Source organism: Bubalus bubalis, chromosome 7 (assembly GCF_019923935.1).
Source record: "Bubalus bubalis isolate 160015118507 breed Murrah chromosome 7, NDDB_SH_1, whole genome shotgun sequence".
Lineage (NCBI taxonomy): Eukaryota > Metazoa > Chordata > Mammalia > Artiodactyla > Bovidae > Bubalus > Bubalus bubalis.
This window is the reverse complement of record NC_059163.1, coordinates 16,019,155-16,044,845: the sequence shown is the minus strand read 5'-3', so window position 1 is coordinate 16,044,845 and position 25,691 is coordinate 16,019,155. Positions and strand designations below refer to the sequence as shown.

Genomic DNA, 25,691 nt, shown 5'->3' with positions numbered 1-25,691 from the left:
CACACACACACACACAAACTCACAACACTTTAGTTTTTCTAACTACTTTTGTGAAAATTTCCAAACCATCCTATTTATACCTTCTTTCTGACATGAATGCATAAGTTATCCCAAGTATTATGGATATTGCTTTTCTTTCTAATAAATGCAGGAACTTTTCTTTCAGTGGCAAACAGAGGCAGATGTTCCATGAAAGCTTTTATTCTCACAAAATGACCTCTCCCACTCTACCTTCCCAACCCATACTTAAACCAGAACATTTAAAACCTCCTATTTCAGAAAATGAGGGAAGGGCTAGGGAATTGCTCCAATCCTTCATTTCTGTCTCTAGGTCAGCTGGCCTGATCTTCTTATTGTTATTTACTCTCACCACTCTATTCCTGCTGTTGCATTTTGGTTTTACATTTTTCCTTCAAATAAATGTCTTTCCTCATCTTTGCTTCCTTCATCCCACTCCCTACCCTTCCAAGTCCAATTTAAATTCCTTTCCTCCTTAATCTGACTAATCCAGCCCATTCGACATACCACAGACTTGCTCTGGTTGACTACTGCATTGCACTCAGTGTTTGGCTGCACATTCTGGCTATAATCTCAAATTGTTTCAAGAATGCTAGTTTTCTTTCTTAGGCCTTGAGTTTATCTCCTTGAGGGCAGTGTCCTTATCTTAAAACTCTGCTGTGCATTTTCTGTTGTGTTTAGTGCTGTAAGTAATCACACTCAGCCCATATTTGCAAGGCATATTCGACTGAATACATCCATCACAGCTATTCATTTAGTAAATGAGATTATGAAAACGCAAGTGCTCACCAAAGGTAAATCATTATTATTAATTCCCTCATTCATCATACATGTACAGCAGCCTCAGGGACTAAGGAGCCTAAAGATTGCAGCTCTTATTTTGCTTCAGATCTCTCCATTTTGGAACCAGCCAAGAAGCTGAGATTCATCTAGGGCTTAACACGGGGTCGGGGGGCGGGGTGGGGGGGAGGGGGTGGTCCAAGAATAACTTAACCTTTAGGTCCGCTTGTACCAGGTTTACCTTATACTTCTGAGAGTAAACCCAAACTTTTGAAACTCAAATGATGAGATATCCTTTGCTCTTGAATTCAGTAAGACTTCCTGGTTAAACTGTGGACACCAAAATTTTTTAGCTGCTAGGACATACTTTTACCAAGCTGTAATATGTAGTTCTATAGAAAAATGGGTGTCTTTTATTCCATTATGTCGAACTTTTTACTTCATTTTTTTTTAACTTTAGGATTATCTGAACTTCAGAAGGAAAATAACAGGATTTTACATACTTTATTATTATTATTATTATTATTATTTTTTTTTTTTTTCAAAAAGACGAGAATGTGAGTTTTCCTGAGGGCATCTGGGGTTGACTAAGTGTTCCACCGCATCTCTGAAGATCACTTTACAACTGTGGGAAAACTCACCGAGCTGTTTTCGTCGACCCCGCCATTTCCAAGTTGCAATATTGCTGCAGGGAACTGGCACAGCCCCGCTCGTTCTCACATTCTTCTCCTCACCCTTTCAAAGCCCAAATCCGCCCGGTGAGAATATGGAAACAAGGCTGGAGACAAGGGAGGGCAAAGATGGGGGGAGGGGTTTATTTAGATTCGCAGAGGAAGAGCAGGGCATTTTTCCATTCTCCCTCGCATTCCCCAGGTCCATAAAGTTCTGTTTCTGAAGTTGGAAGTGTGGGGGCGGTCGGCGGCATTTTCAACTTGGTCTGAAATTACGAGTCCACCCCGGAGGGGCTAGGAACTTTTCCTGCGGGGCCATCAACCTGAGCTTCTGGCAAGCCAGAAGTTCGCGAAAAGCCAGGCCCAAGGCACTGGTTGTCATAGGAACCTGGGCGCCGGTCTCCCCGGCGACCTCGTCTCTAGGGAGGGGGCGGGGCTGAGGGGCCGTCGGGCCAATGAGGTCGAGGGGATGGCGGGGTCGGAGATCCGCGGGGCTCCAGAAGTCCGAAGAGGGTTGATTGACAGGGACTGGGGCGGAGCCGGGCGAGCGCCAGAGGTGGAGCCCGAGAGGAGCCGGGAGCTCCCGCAGCCGCGGCGCGGCGAGGGTGACACACTGGGATTACCGCCCCGGGAGACCGTCGTGGCGGGCGGGCAGCGCTCCCCGGCTTCCCGGTCTGCCTCAGGCATATCTCGGCAGCGCTCGGAGCCGGCGGCCTGAGTTGAGCGGCCTCGCTCCGGAGGGTTTGGGGAAGCCCTTGGAGGCGCGCGGGGCAGCCGAGGGTGCGCGAGCGCTCCAGGGTCTGGCGGTCGGCCGGAGTCGCCGCCGGAGCGGTGTTTCGGAGGCGTGGAGGAGGAGGAGATGCTGCTTCTCTTCTCCCCCTCCCCAGGCTCCTTCTCCAGCTTCTTCGGCCCACGCCCGCAGCCGCTTGGGGGAGAGGAGGTGGTGGCTCTCGGCGCCCGCGGCGGCTGCCCGTGGCCCGCCTCGACGCCGCGTCCCCTCTGCCCTTGCCCCGCGCGTCAGTAGCCGGACCGGGTCTCGGGACGAGCGGGTAAGGACGTGCGCTGTCCTGGGCGCTGGGCTGGAGGGGCGCAAAGTGCCAAAGTGCGCCGCGCTCTCTATTCCTCCCTCTCTCTGTTTTTTGTTTTTGTTTTTGTTTGTTTTTGCTCCAGCTTCTCAAAATCAACCTCTCTATGGCCCTGGTGGAAGGAACTTTTCTTTGGTGGTGTGTTAGGGTGGGGGTGGGAGTGAGGTGGCGGGGGAGGGTAGGAAGGATGAGATGCTGTTTGATTGTGAATTAAGTAGATCCGCCTTCTCGGCGGAGGAGAGTCGGATCCTTGAGAATTAAACCCCAGAGGGGATGAGTACAGAGATTGTGGGGCAATCGAGAGTGACATTACCCGCATCGTGCTACTCCAGCTCTGTGCGTGCTGAGGGAAGGGCTCCCGGAGTCTGTTTCTCATTTCTGTAAATGATTGTGGATATGGTGTGGTTAGAGGCCGCCCAGAAGAATGTGTATATGTGAGGGTTCGAAGAAGAGGGGGTGGGGTGGTGGGGAACAGAGAGCAGAGGGACGGACAGTGCCTGATGCAAGCTCTTTTATTGCTCTTCTCCGCGTTCTGGAGTTAACCACCCTCTCCCCGCACCCCACCCCCCCCGCGCCCCCGCCTTTGCTCTTTGCAAGATGCTGTAGTACCGAAAGCTGGGAAGCTAAAGTTCGGTAGAGGCAAGAAAGTTTTTACGAAGTTTAATGTTTAATTTCCCTGTATTATAAGTATATTGGAGAAGGACGAACTGGGAGAAATATTACCACTAAAATAGATTTACAGCAATACAGTTTTCGTTGGCCTTACGCAGAGATGATTGGCTCCTCCACGCACTTGGGCAGCTCATCTGTTCGACAGCCTGTGTCATTTTCGTTTAATTGCATCTTTGAAACAACAAACGCGGTGACTTCATAGGGAGCTTCCTGGAGCTGAGTTTACCTCTCAGAAAATGGGGTAATCGGGTTTGTTTTCAAGGCGGCGACCTAAACAAAATGTAGGACACCTGATCTGTGGGTTGACGGGCGCAGGTAACTAATTTAAATGATTTTAAAATTTAGACCTACAGAGGTTACTAAAGGATTGGGGGGACGGGGGAGGGGGAGGAAAGAAGTTATTGTATTTTGAAACAAGCCTTGGTATTTTCCCAAATTCTTGATGACTGGTTGGCAGGATCAACGTGAAAACTTGCTTCATGCTCATTGCTCGCTTGTGTTGTGCTATGATACAGATTATTTTTTGTGTTATTATCATCAGCATCAGTAAGTTCTTGTATGTATTGAGTAAGTAAATTCGTACAGAGGCGAGTGGAGTGCTTTACGATCCAGTTTTAGATTAGTTTACGTTTTTCATAATAACTTTGTGTTCTAACTTTGATGTTCTAGCGGCTTTGTGGGAGTATGTGTGGGGGAGATGGCAGAATGGAAGCAGGAATTAAATAGAAAAACATCTAGGTTAGTTATTAAGAAAAGGAACTAATTTGTAGTGTGTTTCACTTTTACAAGAACTTATTTTTAGCTCTTATGTAGTTTGTCTTGGATTAACATTTGTTCCACCAAAACTTTTACTTGCATGAGAAGCCCACTTACTTTTAGGAGAGTGATTACCAGCATTTTAAAATATTTATAGATAGCTTTTCATGTCACAAGTAACACACATACACAAACCATAAAAACCAGTGTCAATTGCAAGGGCAGACTTAGATACTATGATGGGATCAAAAGTTTTAAAAGATTATTTTTTCTGGAGGCATGCCTCAAATGAAAAGTGAATGTGAAAATTAGCTAATCAGTTGTTTTCAGTAAATGATAGATATCAGTCTTGAAATAAATGGAATTTATGTTTTTTTTTTTTTAATTAAGAAGAACAGGTCAAATCCTTGCTTTATTCTACTTTAGTAGGTCAGGGATGGGATGAAGAACATTGTAACTTCTTCTGTATCAGTTGAGTATGTATTTTTTCAGCTCATCTTACTGCCCAGGCCAGACTTCCTAGAGAAAGGGAGTATTGGGGATAAGCTCCTGCTGCTGCTTCCTTTTTATTTTTATTTTTTTTGGACAAGAGTTTGTAATTTTTCAATAAACTACAAAACACTATTGTGGTGCAACTAAATTGTAATTAATACAAATTGAAATCGAAAGGAAATAGTTAGACCTCAAGGCTGTGCATCTAGGAGTTAACTCCTGTCAACATTTTATTTTGGAATATGCTTTGGGAGAAGTCTGTGCCATGAATTAGAAGAGTGAGTTGAAGGTTTTCTCCTGTCAGGCCTCTGATGTAACCAAGTGTTACTCATTTGAGTTGATGTCTCTTTGCAAGGCTGGGGCCTGAAAAAGGAGAAAGGATATCTGGTCTCAGGACTGGAGAGTTAGTGCTGATGGGGAAGGGTGAGGGTCTCTTGCGCTCTTTCTCATTTTTTCCACTGACAGCTTTTCTTAATTTGAAACTTAAGAACAACCCAGGAACTGCATTTAAAAAGCTTTTAAAGAGCAAATTATGATAGAACATTAAATGGTCTAAGTTAAATTAAAAGTTATATAGTCAGTGTAAATTTGTTGTTGCCCAGGAAATCCCATGACAGACTCACTTGTAGGTATGTCACATCAAAACTGTGGTCTGTAATTGACAGACTGAGAGGACGAACTTAAAGGTTGCAGGGGGAAGGATGGGGGCAAGGATGGTTAGGGAGTTTGGGATGGACATGTACACATGCTGTATTTAAAATGGATAACCAACATGGTTCTACTGGGTAACACAGGGAATTCTGCTCAATGTTATGTGGCAGCCTGGATAGGTGGGGAGTTTGGGGGAGAATGGATACATGTATTTGTATGGCTGAGTCCCTTTGCTTTCCACCTGAAACTGTCACAACATTGTTAATCGGCTATGCTGCTGCTGCTGCTGCTAAGTCGCTTCAGTCGTGTCCGACCCTGTGCGACCCCATAGACGGCAGCCCACCAGGCTCCCCCCGTCCCTGGGATTACTCCAATACAAAATAAGAAGTTAAAACAAAAAACTGGTCTGTAAACTGCTCTATGAGGAAGAGTTCCAGTCATCCTGTGAGTCTAGGGGGCAAAATGAAAACCCCTGTCTTATTCCTGTTTAGTGGCAGGCCCTGTGACTGTGCGGCCTGTACGAAGGCTGGATGACAGTAGCTAACAGCTTGTGAGGCAGTAGGAGACCAGCTATTTAACTTCTTAAGGTAGAAGGATAGCAACTCCTGTATGGTCTAGTGCAGAGGCTGGTGGGGATTTGAAGCACCGATGCACATGTTTTTTTCCCCAAGGTTTGCTTAGGAAATACAGGAGCTGGTCTAAGCACCTGTTTAAGGAGGTTTGCCTTAGCCTGTGCTCCACCACTGAATCCTGCTTTTTCTTTCTTTTTCTTTCTTTTATTCCAGTATGAGAATTTATTGAAACAGACTTCCTCAGAGAGAATTCTGCTGCAGTGTAAAGAATGTGGACTTTACTGTTTGAGAAACATGTGTCCAAATCCTCGGGAACATCTTTATTTTCCACATCTGTAATTTAATAATACCTACTTCTCAGAGTATTTTGAGAATGAAATTAATAATATATATAAAAGTGGCAAGTGCAAATTGACAGTAGTTTATTTCCTCCTTTTTTAATCTCTTTTACATATTTGAAAACATTCAGTAATAGCAAAACTTATGTTGGTACACTGAAATTATTCCTGAATGTTTAGAACATGTAACTCACCATAGTCCTCAGGGTGAACTCGAATCTGGGTTGCCAAAAGGCCCTCTTGCCTACCAGCAAATAAATGTGTGTGGTTGTATACTGCATCTGTGCTTAATAAACAGTTTCTTAGTTTCTTTCTAGTTTAGTGATACTCTGGCTGCATGATAGAATCACTTGGGTGGCTTTTAAAAATCTTAATGCCCAGGACTCAATTCAGACCAATTAAACTAGAATCTTTGGGGTTAAGACCCAGACATACATATTTTTGGAAGCTCCCTAAGAAATTACAATGTGGAGCCAACTTGTGAACCAATATTCTAGTCCTCTCTAGAAGGTTAACATAGAAAATTCGATTCTCAAAAATGTAGCACCAATATTGTTACATTATGTACTTTCCTCTACATAAATCACAAGAATTTAAAGAAAATAAACTTACGTCTCTGTGTATATACCCATCTACAGGCTTTTTACTATTTGAATCAGAATGTAAGGTGTAAATGTTTCCCTCCAGTTCCTTAAAGCTGCACATGTTGTTAAATTTAAATGAATTTAATTAGGTATCATTTAAAGTTCAGTTCCTTATTTCACTGAAGAATTTTTTTAAACCATTTTATTGAGATATAGTTGATTTACAATGTTGTGTTTAGTTTCTGCTGTACAGCAGAGTGACTCAGTTGTATATTTTTTTTTCATTTTTTTCCCATTATGGTTTATCACAAATATAAAGTATCATTCCTTCTTGTTTATCCATCCTATAATAGTTTGCATCTGCTAATCCTAAACTCCCTCCCCTCACTAACCAAATTTTAAGGACTCAGCAGCTACTTTTGGCTCAGTAGCCGCTGTATCGAACAGCTCGGCTATGGAACATTTCTGTCACCACAGAAAGTTCTGTATTACCTAGAGATTTTAAAATTTATATTCCAGTTTCTCCTTTGAAATGAGATATATGTGACATATATATAGTCTTTTCTGTCAGATTTATAATTGAAAGTATATATAGTATTATTTTTGATAGTTTTTTAGGGAGAAATACCACATTTTTGATGCTTATATTTCCTCTTTCTTCAGTTTCTTGTACCTAGTTGTGAGGTGTTCTTTCCAAGTTAACCGAGAAGAGGAACTTGAGTGTCCTTATATTTGTCATTTATATCAGTATGCTCCGAATCTAAATAGATTCAGGAAACAGAGAAATTCATCAATTCAGCCTAAGTGCTGGAATTTGATTCAAGGTTTTTCTTTCTGGAGGAGGTTCTTTTTTTTCTTTTGCAAATGAAGTCTCTTCGTTGTCATATGATATGATTGAATTTTCCAACAGAGAATCATCTTTAGTTTTAACATGAACATACACCAGAGACTTTTTCTTCCCACAAGAAAGCATCCCCTTTAACAAAAACGAGGTTCCTAAGCAGTTTGAGATGTTTGAAAGCTAACACTGCGTCATCAGTTTTAGTGGTATTTGTCACTTGTTGAACACTGAGGCTCAACTTAGAGGAAACTGTACTCGTAGTTCATCTCAGCTGCACCCCGCCCCCCCCCCCCCCCCAACTGTAAAAAAAAGTCAGTTTTCCTTATTGGCTTAGGGTTTTAGACACTTTTTCTAGAAAAATGTAATTTCTAAAATAAGCATTTAAACTATTAAGGGATTACTTATTTTAGGTCTTTGTGTAGTCAAATACCTCTCTGCGATATATAGTGTTGAAGTGAAGAAATAATCAGTATTTTGACCCAGGAGTTTCCCTTATCATAAGATTTTGAATGATAAATTTATTCCCCCAGAGTCTTTCATATTCTTGGCTTTGAGGTATAATTTCATGGGATTATTTGAATGCAGTATTGATTAAAGTCATTCTTCAAACAGTCTATTTTGATTTTATTCTTATGGCTAGTTTCTAGAAGTGAAGGAATGAACTTCAGACAATGATTCAGATGTAACATATATCAATTTTCTAGGTACTGTATGAAAATTTACAAAAGCTAAAATGTATCCTTGTAGCTGTACTTCATGAAAGCTGAAATAGATGTTTCATTAAAAAAAAACTGATCAGCTATACTTGAGTTAAAAAAAAATTTTAGATTAAAAAACTGATAAATTTAAAATATATAATAAATAAATATAATTTAGGAGTATTTGATTATCAAATGTAAACTATCTAAAACTGTTCTGTGGTTATATACCATTCAATTGAGTTCAATCAGAACTTTGAAATTCTGGCAGTGCTTTGAGGTATATAAAAATAATTAATAAGTAGGATATGTGCTATTACTTAATACATGGCAGTATTGCTATTTCAGTTATAATTCAGGTCAGCACATACTTCAGTGTTCATTGTTATGTAATTCTTACACTTACAAAGAAATCTAGACTGTATTGTTTTCCATTATTAAAATTTAATGGAAATTTTCAGTTTTTAAATAAAAGAAAATATATTAATGTGATCACATATACTTGTGTAACTAAAGACAAAGCAGAGCTATATTTTCTTTAAAAAAGAATTTGCCTAAATCTTTCTGTTTGTACTTAAAGACTTTGTCTAAATTCAAAGGTATTTTAAGGCTGTATTGAGGTCCTGGGGTTTAACTTAAAAACAGATGATATTGTTCCATCTAAAGGGATTTTAAAGAATCACTGTTGATGGACCAAGCCAGTTGAGTGTTTTTCTAATAGCAACAGTGATGAATCTGGAGTGATAACCTTATTGTGATGACCTGCTCCCTTTTTAGTTGTTCTGTATTCAGTAAGTATACATTGAGTACAGTAAGTGTACATTACATTAAGTTCAGTAAGTGCCTCTGCCAGGCACTCTACTAGCCACTGGTGATACACAGAGGTCACATTTCCAAGGTAGCAGATAAATGGAATAGCCTGTGCCCACATATATTTGATCATCTGAGATCATGCCAAGTAAACCAGCCGATTGACAGGATATATTGACACAGAAGAGTTGTGAAGATAAAAATGAAATGATATGTGAAAACCTTACAAACATCTGGGTACTGACTTGAATAGACATAAATTGTTTTTAGATGCAGTTGTGCATGGTGTTGACCATTCCTCTTGGTTTAGAGAGAGTATAGCACAGAATTTCGACCATGGACTCTGGAGCCACGCTGCCTGGGTTTTAATTTCTGACTCTGATATACAGGCTCTATGGCCTTGTGCAAATTTTCGCTTTTTTCCATCTACAAAATAAGGATTATAGCTAAGCCTCTTTTATAGGTTTGTGGTAAGGATTAAATGATTAATTCATTAGAACATGTAAAGCAACAAAGCAGTACCTAATACATGTTGTTGTTCAGTCACTAAGTCATGTCCGACTCTGCAGCCTCATGGACTGCAGCACAGCAGGCTCCATGGGGTTCTCACCTAATGCATACGGGTATTTAATAAATATTAGATTATTATTTTTGATACATTTACATTTTACTTATAACAGTTTTTTTTTTTTAAACATTGGGTAAAGGTAATATAGGAACTTAAATGTGTCTTTTTTTGTTTCAACCTTCATGGCCCTGCTTGTTCCTTGGGTTACATGTTTCTGTTTCTTCCACACATTATTTGGACTTGATATATGTTACCTGTGCCTAACTTTCACACACTTCGTGGAACTTGTGAAAATAAATGTCATTCTCTTCAGACTACTCTCTTTTTTTTGCCATGGCTTACAGCTTGTGAGATCTTAGTTTCTTGACCAGGGATTGAACTTGGACCATGCAAGTGAAAGCACAGAGTCCTAATCACTGGACCACCATGGAAGTCTGTAAACTACTCACTTTTAGAATCCTACATCTCCTGTTTTGGAGTTACTTTTTAGATCATGTGACATGTGGCATATGTCTTCTTTGAGAATAGATTTGATTCAATTAAATAATACATTCATATTCTAGTAAGGTGAATGATTAAGGAGGATATACTAATTTCAAGTAAATTGGGAAATGATTATAAAGTAAAAGGAGCAATTTTTTAACTGAGACTGTAAACATGATTAGAAAGGAGAGTCCTAGAAATGTCTCTGATAATGTGTGTGTTAGTCACTTAGTCGTGTCCGACTCTTTGTGACCCCATGAACTGTAGCCCGCCAGGCTCTTCTGTCTGTGAGATTCTCTGGGCAAGAATACTGGGGTTGATTGCCATTTCCTTCTCCAGGGGATCTTCCTGACCCAGGGATTGAACCTGGGTCTCCTGCATTGCAGGCAGATTCTTTACCATCTGAGCTATAGCAAAGTCCAGAAAGGAGAGTCCCAGAAATGTCTCTGATAATACTGTGTTTGAAGCTGAAGGTATCTATCCTCCCGAAGTGTCTATTTTGGAAAGTTAACACTCTCAGATATGTGAATTGTCCACAGTCACACAAACAGATATTGTTGCAGTCGTGGAGTCGTTGGACACAACTTAGTGACTGAACATGTTGTTATGCCCTTAGGAGTAAGCATTTTGTAACATAACGTAAAATTCTTGAGTAAGTATTACTGGACATTCATCCTGTTATTGTGTGCACTTTTAGACCCTTTGATATTCTAATATATCTTACGAATCTCCAAGATAATAACATATACAGTTGTTCCTTACTATTCTCCAGGGGATTGATTCCAGGACCCATAAGGATATAAAAGCTGTGGCTAGTCAAGTCCCTTATGTAAAATGGCATAGCATTTGCATATTACCTATGCAAATCCCCCCACATACTCTAAATCATCTCTAAATTACTTATTCTATCTAATACAATGTAAGTACTGTGTAAATCATTGTAAATACTATATAAATCCTATGTGAATAGTTGCCAGCATGCAGCAAATTCAAATTTTGCTTTTTGGAACTTTCTGAAATTTTTTCCCCCCAAATATTTTCCATCCGAGGTTGGTTGAGTCTGTGGTTGTGGAACCTGTGGTTACAGATGGTCAACTGTTTATCATTTTCATTTCTTTGACAATTTAACTGCAGAGTTCATAATGCATCTCTCGTAACAGGGGCGCTGATTTGGGAAATATTCTGTGTGCTTGCCCTATCCAAGACCACTGCAATGAACTGTTTTGCTTCTTCCAATTAGAAATTGCATTGGGTTGCTAGTACAGAGACGTGGCATAACAGTGACCTAAAGAAGGTTGGGATTTTTTTTTTTTTTTTTTCTGTAACATAAAATCTTGGCATAGTACTCCAGAGCTGCTGGATTACTGTTTCAAGAAATGGCAATGAACCTAGACATCTTTTTTTTCTTCTCTACCTCCTTATAATATGGCTTTCATCCTCATGATGCCCTCTTGGTGACAGAATGGCTGCTGGCATTCTGTTAAAAATGTTGTCCTTCTAGTTAGACAAAATATGGAAGAAATGGAGGAAATGGCAAAAATAACAAAAGGTGAGTGTGCCTGCCAGCTGAGTCAGATCTTTTCAAAAAATTTTCTTGAATTCCTTACCCAATGCTGTACATCATGAGATGCTGGGAATTGTTTTTTGCTGGGCACTTGGCTGTCCCCAACCTGACAACTGAAGAGAGTAGATATTGGGGATTCAATGATTGTTTTCTTCAGATTTCCTAACACCTGATCTCCATTTGTTTCCAGCTTAATGGAATTTGGTTGTAGTAGGTATGGATAAATTATAGGTCCTACGCTAGGTTTTGGGGTGAATACTGGTTTTACTAACTTATTGCTTGATAGCCAACACATCTATTATGCTAATTAAAGTGCCTTGGCCTAGAAAATAATTAAAAACTGGATTTACTGTCTGTGGAGGCTAGTTCACAGAGATTGTTTAGTATTTTATACTTTGTGTGGTTTGATACTTAATTCCTTATAATAAATATGAATCATTCACACAATTTTTATTATTTAACCTACCATTGAAATATTAAACTGAGTTACTGCTAACTTTTAACAGGACAAAATTAATATATTTATGTTCATTCTTAAATGTTTAGCTTTTGTGAAAACTAAATCTAGGCCGTGTCATAATTTGCTATTCACATTCAAACAAATTTGGAAGCATAGTATAGTAGAAAGAGCATAGATTTTAAATTTAGGTGGTCCTTGGTATGTATTTTAGATCTTTTAGTAATTAGAGTATTTTGGATAAGTGATTTATCCAATCTGTTTGATCTATAAAATGGAAATAATATCTACCTCAGGAAGTTCCATGAGCTTTATTCCTGAGCTCATACAATTTATGTATGAGCTTTACATACATAAATTGGTTGGGCACAGCCCATTGATTCAGTTAATAAGAATTCTTTACCTTTCACCACCCTTTTCATCTGTATATATTGGACAAAATAGCAAACTACTAAGAAATATGATTCATTATACTGAGAAAAAAGCATGGCTTATCTCTTTATCCACGCAGATTTTAGCCTCAGAAGTATGTTTTGATTAGGTCACTGACTATGCTTTGGTTATCAGATGTATTCCAAGCAAGATCTTTTTAGACGTAGTAACTACACATTGGTCACTTTAAAGCTAAAATGATTGACATCTTAAGGGAAATAAAATGGGCAAACCTGCCATGTCCCCTTGAATATGAGAAAACTATAGAAAATGGTAGAAAAAATACCTGCAAAATTATTTGACGATAGTTAAAATAGCAGCAATTTAAAATGTCTTACAAGTAATATAAATTTTTGTTGTAATGGTCTTTTGTTTCTTAACTAATTATATAGCTGTAAAGCATTTGACTGACTCCTCTGTGTGTGGAATTATTTTTGGTATATTGAGGAATGGGCTTCCCTGGTGGCTTAGTGGTAAAGAATCTCCTTGTCAGTGCAGGAGACACAGGTTTGATCCCTGGATTGGGAAGAACCCCTGGAGAAGAAAGTGGCAACCCACTCCAGTATTCTTGCCTGGGAAATACCATGGACAGAGGAGCCTAGTGGGCTACAGTCTCAAGAGAGTCAGCCATGACTTAGCAACTTAAACAACAGCAGCATTGAGAAATACTAAAAAAGGAAAGGAAGATGGTTCCTACCAAAAAAATTAAAATCTAGGTTTAAAAAAAAAGCAAATAATAAAGATAGGAAACCATTATATTACAAAACAATCAATACAGTACAAGTTTTAAGAAAGTGTGGCTTTATCAAAGGATTCACTTGGGTAGAGATTGATCTGTCTTGGAGACATTTTTATTATCTGGGAGCAAGCATGGTGTATCATTGTTTGTTGTTGTTAAGTTGCTAAGTCATGTCCAACTCTTGTGACCGCATGGACTGTAGCCCACCAGGCTCCTCTGTCTATGGGATTCTCTAGGCAAGATTACTGGAGTGAATTGCCATTTCCTCTTCCAAGGGATCTTCCTGACCTACTCACTAGATAATTTTAATAGTGAAAATCATTTGTAACTTTTAGTTTAAGGTTAGAAGTAATGATCTTATTAAGGTGTGATCATTAAGAATAGTTTATGACCCACTCTCCATTCCATTCTTAGTGCATTTAAAAATTGTCCTTTGGTTTGGTTGACAGCTGTGTTTACAGAGCCCCAAACTCTTAGTGACTGCTAACAAAGTTTCTTTTCTTCTCCTTTGAATTGACTCTTTCAGTAGGCTTGCATGCCTTGTATGTGGTGTTGTAGAAGGGAGATAAGAGAACTCCAAAATTTCTAAATTTTAGTTTATCATACAGTTTTAAAATTCATTTGCAATATAAATTGATTGACATTTGCTTTATTTGGAGAAGTGGAATTTACATCCTGGAGTTCTTTGAAACATAAAATCTCTATTCATCCTTTCCCTTAACTGTTTCCATGGCTTTTTTCCCACTTAAGAATCCCATAGCATCCTCATGCAAACAGTTAGATGATCATGCAGTTTTTCACTCAGTGAAAAGTTTTGTTGCTCCACAGGCTTTCATTATGGTAGCAGGTAAAGTGTGTTTTATTATTTTTAGGTATCTTATTTTTCAGAGTAGGCAAAACGTGCATATTGAACAAGATTGAAAAGTATAAACATTAAAAAGTCAGTCATCTTTCTAGTCCTGTCTCCAGGTCCCCTCTTGGGGCGCTTTGCTGCAACCTTCATTTTCAGTAATGTCGTCAGAGCCAGGAGGAAACATTATGAATGATATACCAAACTAATGGTTTAGTGTTCCTCAACGGGAAGCTTTACGTGTACCCTCTTAGTACGCTGAAAAGGTCTGTGCTTTTGAAAATAATTTATAGAAAGTCTTCCTTTTTTTATATATTTAACAGTTCACCTTTATGTTTTTTATTTTCTCCCTGCCCCCAATTACCTCATTAGTCAATCATGTCTCACATTTTTGACCAGTTTATCTCCATTCTTTTGTTACTGGTTAGAAATCTGTTAGTAGTAAAAGCAAAGTTGAATGTTTTACCATTAATATACTGTTTTGTTTGTTAAGTTGGACATTTTCTTGGTAAATATTTGGTTGATAAATATTTGGTACAGCTGAAGTTGGATCGTTTTGCAGTTGAAGGGCAACTTAAATGTATTTCAGTTCTTTTATGGAGCATTGAGTTACAAAGAAACCCTAGTATATAGAAATGTTTGGTATATAGAAATTCACTTATTCTTCTGGTTTTCTTGGTTAATGCATGAAAACTGAAGACTACATATGGACTGTATATGGACTCTTTATACCCAAAGTTCAAATTTATTATCTGCTTAGAGTGCATTGGCAGAAAAAGTAAGAGCATACTTTTCTGATAACACTGTTATAGCTCTTTGTAATTATGCTGTCTTTTATGTGTACCTTTTGAAACATAGGCAAAAGATAGGGTAGATTGTAGTTTCTAAATGCAAGCTGTATCTGAAAAATCTTATGAATTGGTTAAAATAAACATTTTGGGATGCTTCCTAGACCCCCAGGAATTTATAGTTTTAAAACATACGCCACATACAGCTTTCCTAAAATTGGTAGAAAATAAATATGCTTTTTATTGTATCTTTTTAGGAATCCTATCTTCACCCTTTAAAAAAAAATAACATTTTCACCATGCTTTTATACATTTGTTTTATAAGTTAAAAAATATAAGTTAATTTGTTGGGATAATGTTATACATACCCTTCAGTAGGTATCACTAGCCTCCATACCTGTAGGGACAAGAAGGGTCAGAGATAGTTGAGGGGGAGAGGAAGACAATAATGAATGATAGATATTGTGGTGAATGAAAGAGCTCAGACTGTAGCTAACGTGGACATCTGCTCCCCACCTGGAGTTCTGCCCCATCTCCTTTTCTCCCAAGATTTTTATATGACATTTCTCTAATTTGTGAAATTTTCCAATTTACAAATACTGGCACAATTTCACACTTTGGAAAATATGGTCTGGGCCATTGCTGTCCAGGCAAAACCCAAGTCTGCAGGCCAAATAAAGCCCATGGGCCACGGTATGCCACCCGTGCCCTAGATTCTTTTAACTACCTTACATTTGTATGAACTTGCCATATTGTGTTTTGACATTTATTAAGGGATAATAATGATGATAATGCTTCCAGCTGTCTGCCTTGATTAATATTTCACTTTAGCATATTAGTTATATAAACATTGGATTTTTGCGTAAGAAGAAAGGAAAGAATAAGACTGTTTTCTAAACTGTGTCAAGGACAGTGTCTGTGTAAATGTATCAGAGACTTGGTTCCATGATGTTTCTTAGAAAAATTTAGTTCTCAATCCCTTTCTTTCTCAAAGTCTGTCCTTCTTCCTTTGCCTGCCTGCACATCCAGTATCTTCATGCTCTTCCCATGAATGTTCTTTTCATTTGCAAGAATTATGAAAGAAATCCTTCGTATAGAAATTCTGCAGAATGAAAATCATTCTGTGACTGACTTAAGCTGCACAAACTTCTAGACATTCTTCACTATTAGCATTAAAATTCCATAGCCTTAGTACTATTTCTTTCAAATGTGCTTTTTAAACAGAAGAATGACTGCCTTTAAGGCCAGCAGTGAAAAGACTCACACAGAGGCAATCTAGGGGGGCAAGCTCGTAACCATGAAAGATTTGACCCCAGGCCATCAGGAGGGATGGTTGAACTGAGATGCCGTTTACAGTGGCTCAGTACAGAGAAACAAGCATAATAAAGCAGCAAAACTTCCGCTTCTAGCCAAGATGCAGTAACAGGGACAAGATTCTGTCCACACCAGCTAAAAAACAAAGAAAATGCTGGAAACAACTATTTTTAAGTCACTGGACATCAGGCAGTGAGAGACGGTGATATCCACGAGAGAGAGAACTAAGGTGAACCTTCGGATTGCTCAGGTTACTAACTTGAGAGAGTTTCTAGGCTGTGGTGCAGGGGTGGGAAACCAGGTGCAAAATGGTATACACCCTGAATTCAGCACTTATTGCTGAAAGCCTGGGGAGACTAAGGCAACCAGAGTTAACAGGACAGAGTAGTAAGGTGAGAACAGAGCAGAGAGAACCCCAGAAGGGTTCCTACAGAGGGCCCTGCAGAGGGTCCTCTTTGAGTGTTCGGCCGAGTACTCTAAATACATGCATGTGAGGAAACTGATGGACTGTAGAGGAACCACACAGAAGGAAGAAAAGGTACAGTACTTGAGGATGCTGGCAGGGCTGGGAATAGTGCCTGTTCCCACACACCAGACTGGAAGACCTCAGGGTTCATAGGGTTTTAGATAGGGTACACAGAAGAACTCACCCCACCAACAGAGCCCTAGACCTGCATTGCTCTGGGCCAAACTAACACATCTTAAAAGTTAGACCTGAAAGGATCAAATTTACAAGTTTTCAAGTAATTTAACTTCATCCCTAAGCAAAACTCAAGAATATGTATAAATACATTCAGTATCCAACAAGATGAAATACACAATATTTGGCATTCAATCAAAAATTTCCAGGCTTGTAAAGAAGCAGGAAAATATGACCTGTAATGACAAAGTAAATAGATTAGACTGCACACAGAGGTTAGAACAGCAGAAAAGTACATTAAAATAGTTTTTATAACTGTATTCCATATGTGCAAAAGTTAGTAGGAACACACTGAACTTCTCAATATGAAAACTAGAATGTCTGAGATGAAAAATACAGGGATGGGATTAATGGCAGATTAAAAATTACAGAAGAAAAGATTAGTAAACTTGAAGACATACCAGTATAAAAATCATTCAAAGTGAAACACAAAAAGGAAAATAGTTTTTTAAATTAACACAGCATCGATTGTGAGATAACTTGAGGTGGCCTAATGTACATGAAATTTGAGTCCCTAAAGGAGAGAAAGCCATGATGAAAAAGACACTTGAATAAATTATGGCTGAAACTTCCAAATTCGCTGAAAGCTATACACACGCAGGTTCAGAGTCTTAATGAAGCCCAAGCATAAGGAACATGAAGAAAATTGCACCAAGGCACATCGTATTCAAACTTCAAAACATGCGAAAGAGGCAGTCTTAACAGCAGCCAGAGAAACAGAGAGGAATAAGGAGAAGTGTGACAATATATTTCTTGTTACAGACAATACAGACAGGAAGACAGTGTAGCAATGTCTTTAAAATATCGAAAGAAACTGTCAACCTAGAATTCTCTACTCAATGAAAATCTTTCAAAATTGAGGTTAAATACTTTTTTCAGAGATAAAATAGCTGAAAGAATTGATCACCAGCAGATCACAGAATGAAGTTCCCCAGGCAGAGAGGCCAAGTGATACCAAATGGATAGAAAATAAAATGCTAACTACACTGGTAAATATATATGGTATTTTTCCTGTTATTTAAAAGTGTTTTAAAGGTAATCTATAAAAGGCTGAGAAAAGTAGATTCATAGGCCCATTCTATATAAGAATCCCAAAATGCAAAAATGAAATAATAATGGCTAACATATTTTGGCCACTTACTGTGGGCAAGAAGTTTTATATCATTTTTCACTTAATCCATCTGACAGTCCTTTAATTAAGTACCATTGTTGTTACCTTGAGGAAAGTAGCTTGTTAGGAGGCTGAAATAACTTGTCCAGGATCACACAACTGTTAAATGAATGAGCAGGAATTTAAATTCATTCTGACTCTAAAGCCTAGATACTTCACCATTTTCCTATACTGCCTTCCCAGGGAAGGAGCAAAAGAGTATAGAACATGTGATCACAGGTCAAAGAGGATGAGGAAGGAGTCAAGGAGGAAGGAATAGAGAGGCGGCAGACAGTTTGGCAGATTGCATCAATTCCTTATGTATGTATCACCGATTATTTCTAGTTAGATGGGCAAGGGTACTCAAGGTGGCACTCTTCTTGGATTTTATTTATATTCATTTGGCTGCATCGGGTCTTAGTTGCAGCAGGCAGGCTCGTCATTGTGACCCACAGACTTCTCTCTGGCGGTGGCAGGCAGGCTCGGTAGTTGTGGTGTGCTGGACTAGTTGCTCCACAGCATGGAGGATCTTAGTTCCCTGAGCAGGGCTTGAACCTGGGTCCCCTGCACTGACAGGTGAATTCTTAACCACTGGACGACCAGGGAAGCCCTAAGGTGGCACTTTTAACTCTAATATTTTTTAATGTAAAATTTACACAGATGTGGGAGCCAGGGAGTTCAGATGTCTTGTTTTTAGCTTCACATCGTTCAGAATATGCCCTCTGGAGTTACGGAAGGGAGGTGATGAACCTCTCTGTTCAGGCAGCCAGCTCTTGCATCACTTCAAGTAGCTCTCCCCAGTTGGCTGGACTACAGGCCCAAGTTATTTAAATAAATTTTCTCTTTCATTTTTAAATAACAGTTGTAATATTTTAACACTGTACTTGCAAGGTCAGCTAGCCAGAAGAAAAACTAATCTGACTTGTGCTAGTAATAACAGTGATTAGGGCTCAGGAGAATGGTTTAAAAATACCTATGGATAAAGAGTGGTACTTTTTAATGTGCTTTCATTATGTGTAGTAAACTTTTTTAAAGAGATAATTTATTTTAAACAAAATAATAATGTAGTATGGAGGTTGTAGTATGGAGTATGGCTGTAGTATGGAGGTTGTAGTATGAGATTTCCCTGGTGGCTCAGACAGTAAGGAGTCTGCCTGCTATGTGAGAGACCTGGGTTCAATCCCTGGAGAAGGGAATGGCTATCCACTCCAGTATTCTTGCCTGGAGAATTCCGTGAACAGAGGAGCTTAGCCAGCTGCAGTTCATGGGGTCTCAAAGAGTTGGACATGACTAGCAACTAACATTTTCACGTTTTTCACCGTGGAAGTTAAATACATGTAAAAGTAAAATGCATGGCTTTGGCCCACAGGTTGAGAGTGGGACGATGAAAGACAGTTGACCCTTGAATAACACAAGTTTGAACTGCATGGGTCTACTTACATGCAGATTTTTTCCAGCAGTGTTATAGTGCTGTGTGATCTGTGGTTGGTTGAGTCCATGGATATGGGGGAACCACATATGAAGGGTTGACTGTAAATTATACACTGATTTTCAGCTGCATAGAAGATCAGTGCCCCTAACCCCTGTGTTGTTTGAGGGTCTGTATACATTATGGCTTCTTATGAAATGATATAATACCATGTGAAGATAGATTGGGATAAGTCAAAGATGTGTACTATAAACTGTATAGCAGAGATTAAAATAACAAAAAGGGTTATAGCTAAAAGCTAACAAAAGATAAAATGGAATCATGAAAACTGTTGTTAATCCAAAGGCAAGAAAAGAAAAAAAAGGTGAGAGGGAAAACAGGCGGGACAAATTTTTTAAAAATAGCAAAACAATAAATCCAACTATATTAATAATCACATTGAATGTAAATAGTTAAAACACCCCAGTTAAAAGGCAGAGCTTGTCACATTGCTGCAATCTGGTCTTGATTTTTAAATCCATTCTTAATTGATTAAAGGATGGGAATTCCCTGAGGGGTCAGTGTTTAGGACTTGACACATTCACTGCTGTTGCCTGGGTTCAATCCCTAGTCAGGGAACTAAGATTCTGTAAGTTGTGCAGTGTAGCAAAAAAAAAAAAGTGAAAGGATGGAAATTGGCTATATTAGTATCAGACAGAGTGCATCTCAGGACGAAGAATGTTACCAGATTGAGAAAATACCGTTTCATAATGACAACAGGATCCATTCATTAAGAAAATATAACAGTTCTAAACATTTATGCAGCTAATAACAGAGCTTCCAAATACTCAAAGCAAAAACAGAACAAGTGAAAATTGACAAACCCACAACTGTAGCTACAGATCAATATGTCTCTTTCAGGAGCTGACAAAATAAGTACAAATGTACCTTGGAGATACTGTGGACCCAGTTTCAGAGCACCACAATAAAGTGAGCCACACAGTTTCTTTGGTTTTCCAGAACTTAAAAAAGTTATGTTTACACTAACTGTAGTCTACTAAAAGCAATAGTATTATGTCTTTAAAAACAATGTACTTAATTAAAAAATAATGAACTTGCTTGATACAGGATTGCCAAAAACTTTCAATTTGTAAAAATTCAAAATCTGAAGTGTAATAAATAAAGCAGGGTTCAATAAAGTGAGGTGTGCCTGTAGAAAATCAGTAAGATACAGAAGACTTTAACAACATAATAACTAACTTAACATTTATAGAGCACACAGCCCAACAACAGGAGAACCAACACATTCTTTTCTAGTGCACATAGAATAATCACCAAGATAGTTCATATTCTGGGTCACAAAACAAGTTATAATGCATTTAAATGTATTCAAGTCATAAAATGTCTGGGAAATTCTCAAGAAGTTGAAAACTAACACACTTCTAGATAATCCATGGCTCAAAGAGGAAATGAGAAAGTATATTATTGGGGATAAAAATGATGACATGGTATATAAAAATGCATGGCATGTAAGCTCCTAAAGCAAAACTTGGGGGAAATTTTATAGCATTAAATACCAACCACAGAAAAGAAAATATGTCTCAGACCAGGTTTCTCATAGAAAAAGAAGCAAAGTAGTAAATAGTAGTAAACTAAGTAGAAGAAAGGAAAGTATGAAGGTCAGAGGAAAAATCAAACGAAACAGAAAGGAAAAACAGGATTGGAAATCAGTGAAACTTAAAGTTGGTTCTTTGAAAAAACCAAGTAAATGTATAAACTTCTAGCCAGACTGATCAGGAAAAAGAGAAGACGCTAACTGCTGATGTAAGGAATGAGAGAGGTGGCATTGCAACAGATTCTGCACTTAATGAAAGAATAATAAATGAATATTATCAATGATTTTATGCCAGATAATTCAGGAACTTGAAAGGGACAATGAAATCTACTGAAATATAGGCCCTCTCAAACCTTACTGTTGGATTGGCCCAGAAGTTCTTTCAGGTAAAAAAAAAATGACCATGATGCATTTCTTTTGTGCTTTCCTGGAGAAATTAAAATTTAAAACCTCCCAAGAGTAATGTCTTCAGATAACTCTATTTTACTTTTACCTAAGCAGTTCTTTAGAACGCTTGGAATAGTACTTACATAGATTCTTTCCCTTACAAATGATTTTTTATTTAAAAATGCTAAATATAAGGTAGGGGTTTCCCAGGTAGCTCAGTGGGTAAAGAATCCACCTTCAGTGCAGGAGATGCTGGTTCAATCCCTGGCTTGGGAAGATCCCCTGGAGGAGGAAATGGCAACCCTCTTCAGTATTCTTGCCTGGAGAATCCCGTGGACAGAGGAACCTGGCTGGCTACAGTCCACGGGGTCACAAAGAGTCAAACATGACTGAAGTGACTGAGCATGCACGCAAACATAAGGTAGAAGGTTCAAATGTTTGTTCAGTGGTTCATTCGTGCATTTTATAAGGTTCGTGGGGTTGTTTTGTTTTTTCAGCCTGCTGTTCATCTGAATGTTATCTCGAATCCTTAAGGCTTATACTCCAGTATTTGCCATAAATATAGCTGCCACAATTCCAGATATTGCCTGTAGATACCTCACTGGCTAATGTGTTGGGGGTTCCCACGATCAACCCAAGTTCCGTGCTGTGTTCGGACAGCTCACAGGACTCAACAGAATAGATTGGCCACAACAAAAGGGTGCAAAGCAAAATCCACAAAGGGGAAAAAGGCAATGAGACAAAGCCTGGAAGAAACCAGGGGCAAACGTCTAAGAGTCCTCTCCCAAGGGAATCACACAGGATCCATTAGTTTAAAGAGTTGCTTATTGTTGTAATATTGCAAATTTCTTTTCACACAAGAGTCTTTGTCTACACTATTATATAGTTGATTTTCCAATTGATACTCTTTTTCAAAAAGAGTCACCTTATTTACCATAAGAACATTAATCTTTTCTCAGTGAAGTTGTTATTTTTTGGTTTGACATTTATGAATTTCCTTCATGATTGACAGAATACTTCTGCCATGGTCAATTAAATAGTCAATTCAAGTGAAAAATCAGTTGGAATTATCGGATAAATGTAATCACTTTGGGATTTTACAGTGGAACAAAAGTCATCATAATTCATTTCCTAATATGACAGTTGTAGTATGTTGTTAGGTGCTCAGTCGTGTCCAACTCTTTGCAACCCCATGGACTGTAAGCCTCCAGGCCCCTCTGTCTATGGGATTTTCCAGGCAAGAATCCTGGAGTGGGTTGCTATTCCCTTCTCTGGGGTATCTTCCCTACCCAGGGATTGAACTCAAGTCTCCTGCATTGCAGGCAGATTCTTTACTGTCTGAGCCACCATTCCTGACCATGTGCTATGTTGGCCATGGATTAAAACAGAACAGTCCTTTAATGAATGAAATTCCAATAAGGGATTGTTGATTTTGGAAATGCCTCTGACAATAGACTGCTAAAATGTAGGTGTAGGTTTAAGAAAGTTGAAATGTTCTTCATAAACAGACTTTAAAATTATTCATTTTTGAATGAAGAAAGAAATCTGTTAGGAATATAATTGCCCTGCTTACTTAAGATTTAATTACTCGTGGAAGTAAGAGATTGTCATCCAGTTTCTTATTCACTAACAAATTCAAATATCCTACTGAACCACATGTTAATGCTAACATATATTTTAGTTGTTATTCAGTCACCAAGTTGTGTCCAACTCTTTGCAACCCCATGGACTGCAGCCCGCCAGGCTTCCCTATCCTTCACTATCTCCCAGAGTTTGCTCAAACTCATGTTCATTGAATCAGTGATGCCATCCAACCCTCTCATCCTCTGTCACCTGCTTTTCCTTCTGCCCTCAATCTTTCCCAGCATCAGTGTCTTTTCCAGTGAGTTGGCTTTTCGCATCAGGTGGCCAAAGTATTGGAACTTCAGCTTCAGCATCAATCCTTCCAATGAATATTCAGGGTTGATTTCCTTTTGGGTTGATTGGTTTGATCTCCTTGCTGTCCAAAGGACTGGTCCACATCAAAAAATTTTATTAATAGTAGTTAATGACATGATTAATAATGAAAGTAAACTTACCTAAATAGGAATTCTAAAAGCAGAATGGCCAATATTTACTTTAAAAATAAAGTAAATAAAAACTCAGTTCCTCTTGTGCACTGGCCACATTTCAAGGGCTCTGTGGTCACATGTGGCAGTTGACTTTATCATACTGGGAAGCACAAATGTAAGATATAGCCATCATCACAGAAAGTTCTGCTGGACGGCACTGTTCTAAACAATATAGAGGAACCAATAGAGGTCTTGAAACTTATCAGATATAGTCAAGATATATTTTGAAAGAAGGGCCAACAGGATTTTGTAACTGATTGGATATGGGATATGAGGGAAAGATTGAAGTCAGGTGACTCCAAAGTTTGTGGCCTGAGTAATTGGCTCAGTTCCATTTCAAAATGGAGAATGCTGGAGGAGAGGTTTAGTAGATGAAGTTCAGTTTTTTATTTGATAAATAACATGGCTATATAAGAGTCAGACATGACTGAGCAACTGAACTGAACTGATACCTATTAGAGAGAGTATGTGAAAGTGAAGCCACTCAGTCGTGTCCAACTCTTTGCAACCCCATGGACTGTAGCCTACCAAGCTCCTCTGTCCATGGGATTTTCCAGGCAATAGTACTGGAGTGGATTGCCATTTCCTTCTCCAGGGGATCTTCCTGACCCAGGGATCGAACCCAGGTCTCCTGCATTGTAGACAGGCGCTTTACCGCCTGAGACACCAGGGAAGTCCTGAGAGAGTATAAGACGAGGATCATTGAATTTGGCAACATGGACATTAATGCCCTTAAAATTTTTTTTCAAAATACTTTTTTTTTCTTTGACCTGTGATAATTAAGTCTGTGCACTTTTCCTAAAATGAGAATGCAATTGTTTGTGTGTAAATTACATCCAGTTTAAGAAGGTTGAACATATTTATCAACTTAATATCTTAAGTCTCTGCTTAAATGATAGTAAAGAAGTTAAAATGTTAAAGGGTTTCCTAGGCAGTGCTAGTGGTAAAGAACCGGCCTACTAATGCAGGAGATGTAAGAAACATGGGTTCCATCCCTGGATCGGGAAGGTCCCCTGGAGGAGGGCACAGCAACCTACTCCAGTGTTCTTGGAGAATCCCATGGACAGAGGAGCCTGGCAGGCTACAGTCCATATGGCCAGCCACAGTCCATAGCGTCCCAAAGAGTTGGACATGACTGAAGCGACTAAGCACGTATGCACAATAAAGAGGAGAACAGATGAGGGGGCATCTGTTTCTAGAAAAAGTTAAAATTTTTAAAAATGATCCTTGGAGCAAAGGCACCTGAGGAAGCAGAGTAGAAGAAATCAAGCTCAGAAAATGAGCAGGATAGAAAAGTGAAAGTTGCTCAGTCGTGTCCGACTCTTTGCGACCCCACGGACTGTACAGTCCATGGAATTCTCCAGGCCAGAATACTGCAGTGGGTAGCCTTTCCCTTCTCCAGGGGATCTTCCCAACCCATGGATTGAACCCATGTCTTCTACATTGTGGGCAGATTCTTCACCAGCTGAGCCACAAGGGAAGCCCAAGAATACTAGAGTGGGTAGCCTATCCCTTCTCCAGGGATCTTCCCGACCCAGGAATTGAACCAGGGTCTCCTACATTGCAGGCAGATTCTTTACCAACTGAGCTGTATAGATAGAAATATAGAAAAGGGTAGACCCATTTTGTCCCAGTGAACCCTGGAAAGACCTAGGCTCAGAAACATTAGGCATGAAGGGAAGCAGGAGTACAATGTGTGATAGAAACAAAGATGGGAACTGAAAGACTTAATATGTATTATTAGTGCCTCAGGTTACATAATTCTGTTATTATTTGAATCAATGAAGATTCAAAGAGTACATAGTATGTCATTTTTTTCTGCCTATAGTTTCCAAAGCATTAAATGAAAATTCAAGATGCCCCATTGCCTTGACCATGCACTCCTTCTATGCTGAACCCCTGTTTTTCTTTAATTTTGAGGAAATCCCAGATACATGTCTTACATATTTAGGAAGGAGTGGCGGGAATTCCATTGTGACATTAAATATGGAGGAGCCGCTTTCAGGTTCTTCCTCTCCCATTTCTTTACCTTTGCCTTGGACACAAGAGATAATTAGGAAGAATTACCTCTTACCTGCACGATAAGGCCAATTCAGTTCCAGTGAAATTCACCATCTCTTTCTTTTGTGAGCCTCACCTCAGTTCTTTCTGTGATTC

The 25,691-nt window shown here is 39.0% G+C and overlaps 2 protein-coding genes across 9 annotated transcripts in view; one reads left to right on the top strand and one right to left on the bottom strand.

The window, feature by feature from the left end:
* MAPK10 (mitogen-activated protein kinase 10) overlaps window positions 1–1,852 on the bottom strand; it is a 626,159-nt gene extending 624,307 nt beyond the window's left edge. Inside the window, exon 1 of the mRNA XM_025289763.3 lies at window positions 1,440–1,852. The gene's annotated coding sequence lies outside the window, so the exon portion shown is untranslated. The remainder of the gene's footprint in view (window positions 1–1,439) is intronic.
* A 206-nt stretch (window positions 1,853–2,058) lies between these two features.
* PTPN13 (protein tyrosine phosphatase non-receptor type 13) overlaps window positions 2,059–25,691 on the top strand; it is a 224,768-nt gene continuing 201,135 nt past the window's right edge. For 3 of the 8 annotated variants that reach the window (XM_025289753.3, XM_006055369.4, XM_006055366.4), the window contains exon 1: window positions 2,060–2,518. The gene's annotated coding sequence lies outside the window, so the exon portion shown is untranslated. Of the gene's footprint in view, window positions 2,519–3,228; window positions 3,542–25,691 lie in introns of those variants that run through there. The other 5 variants (XM_025289751.3, XM_006055371.4, XM_006055370.4 and 2 more) reach the window with 4 other exon arrangements.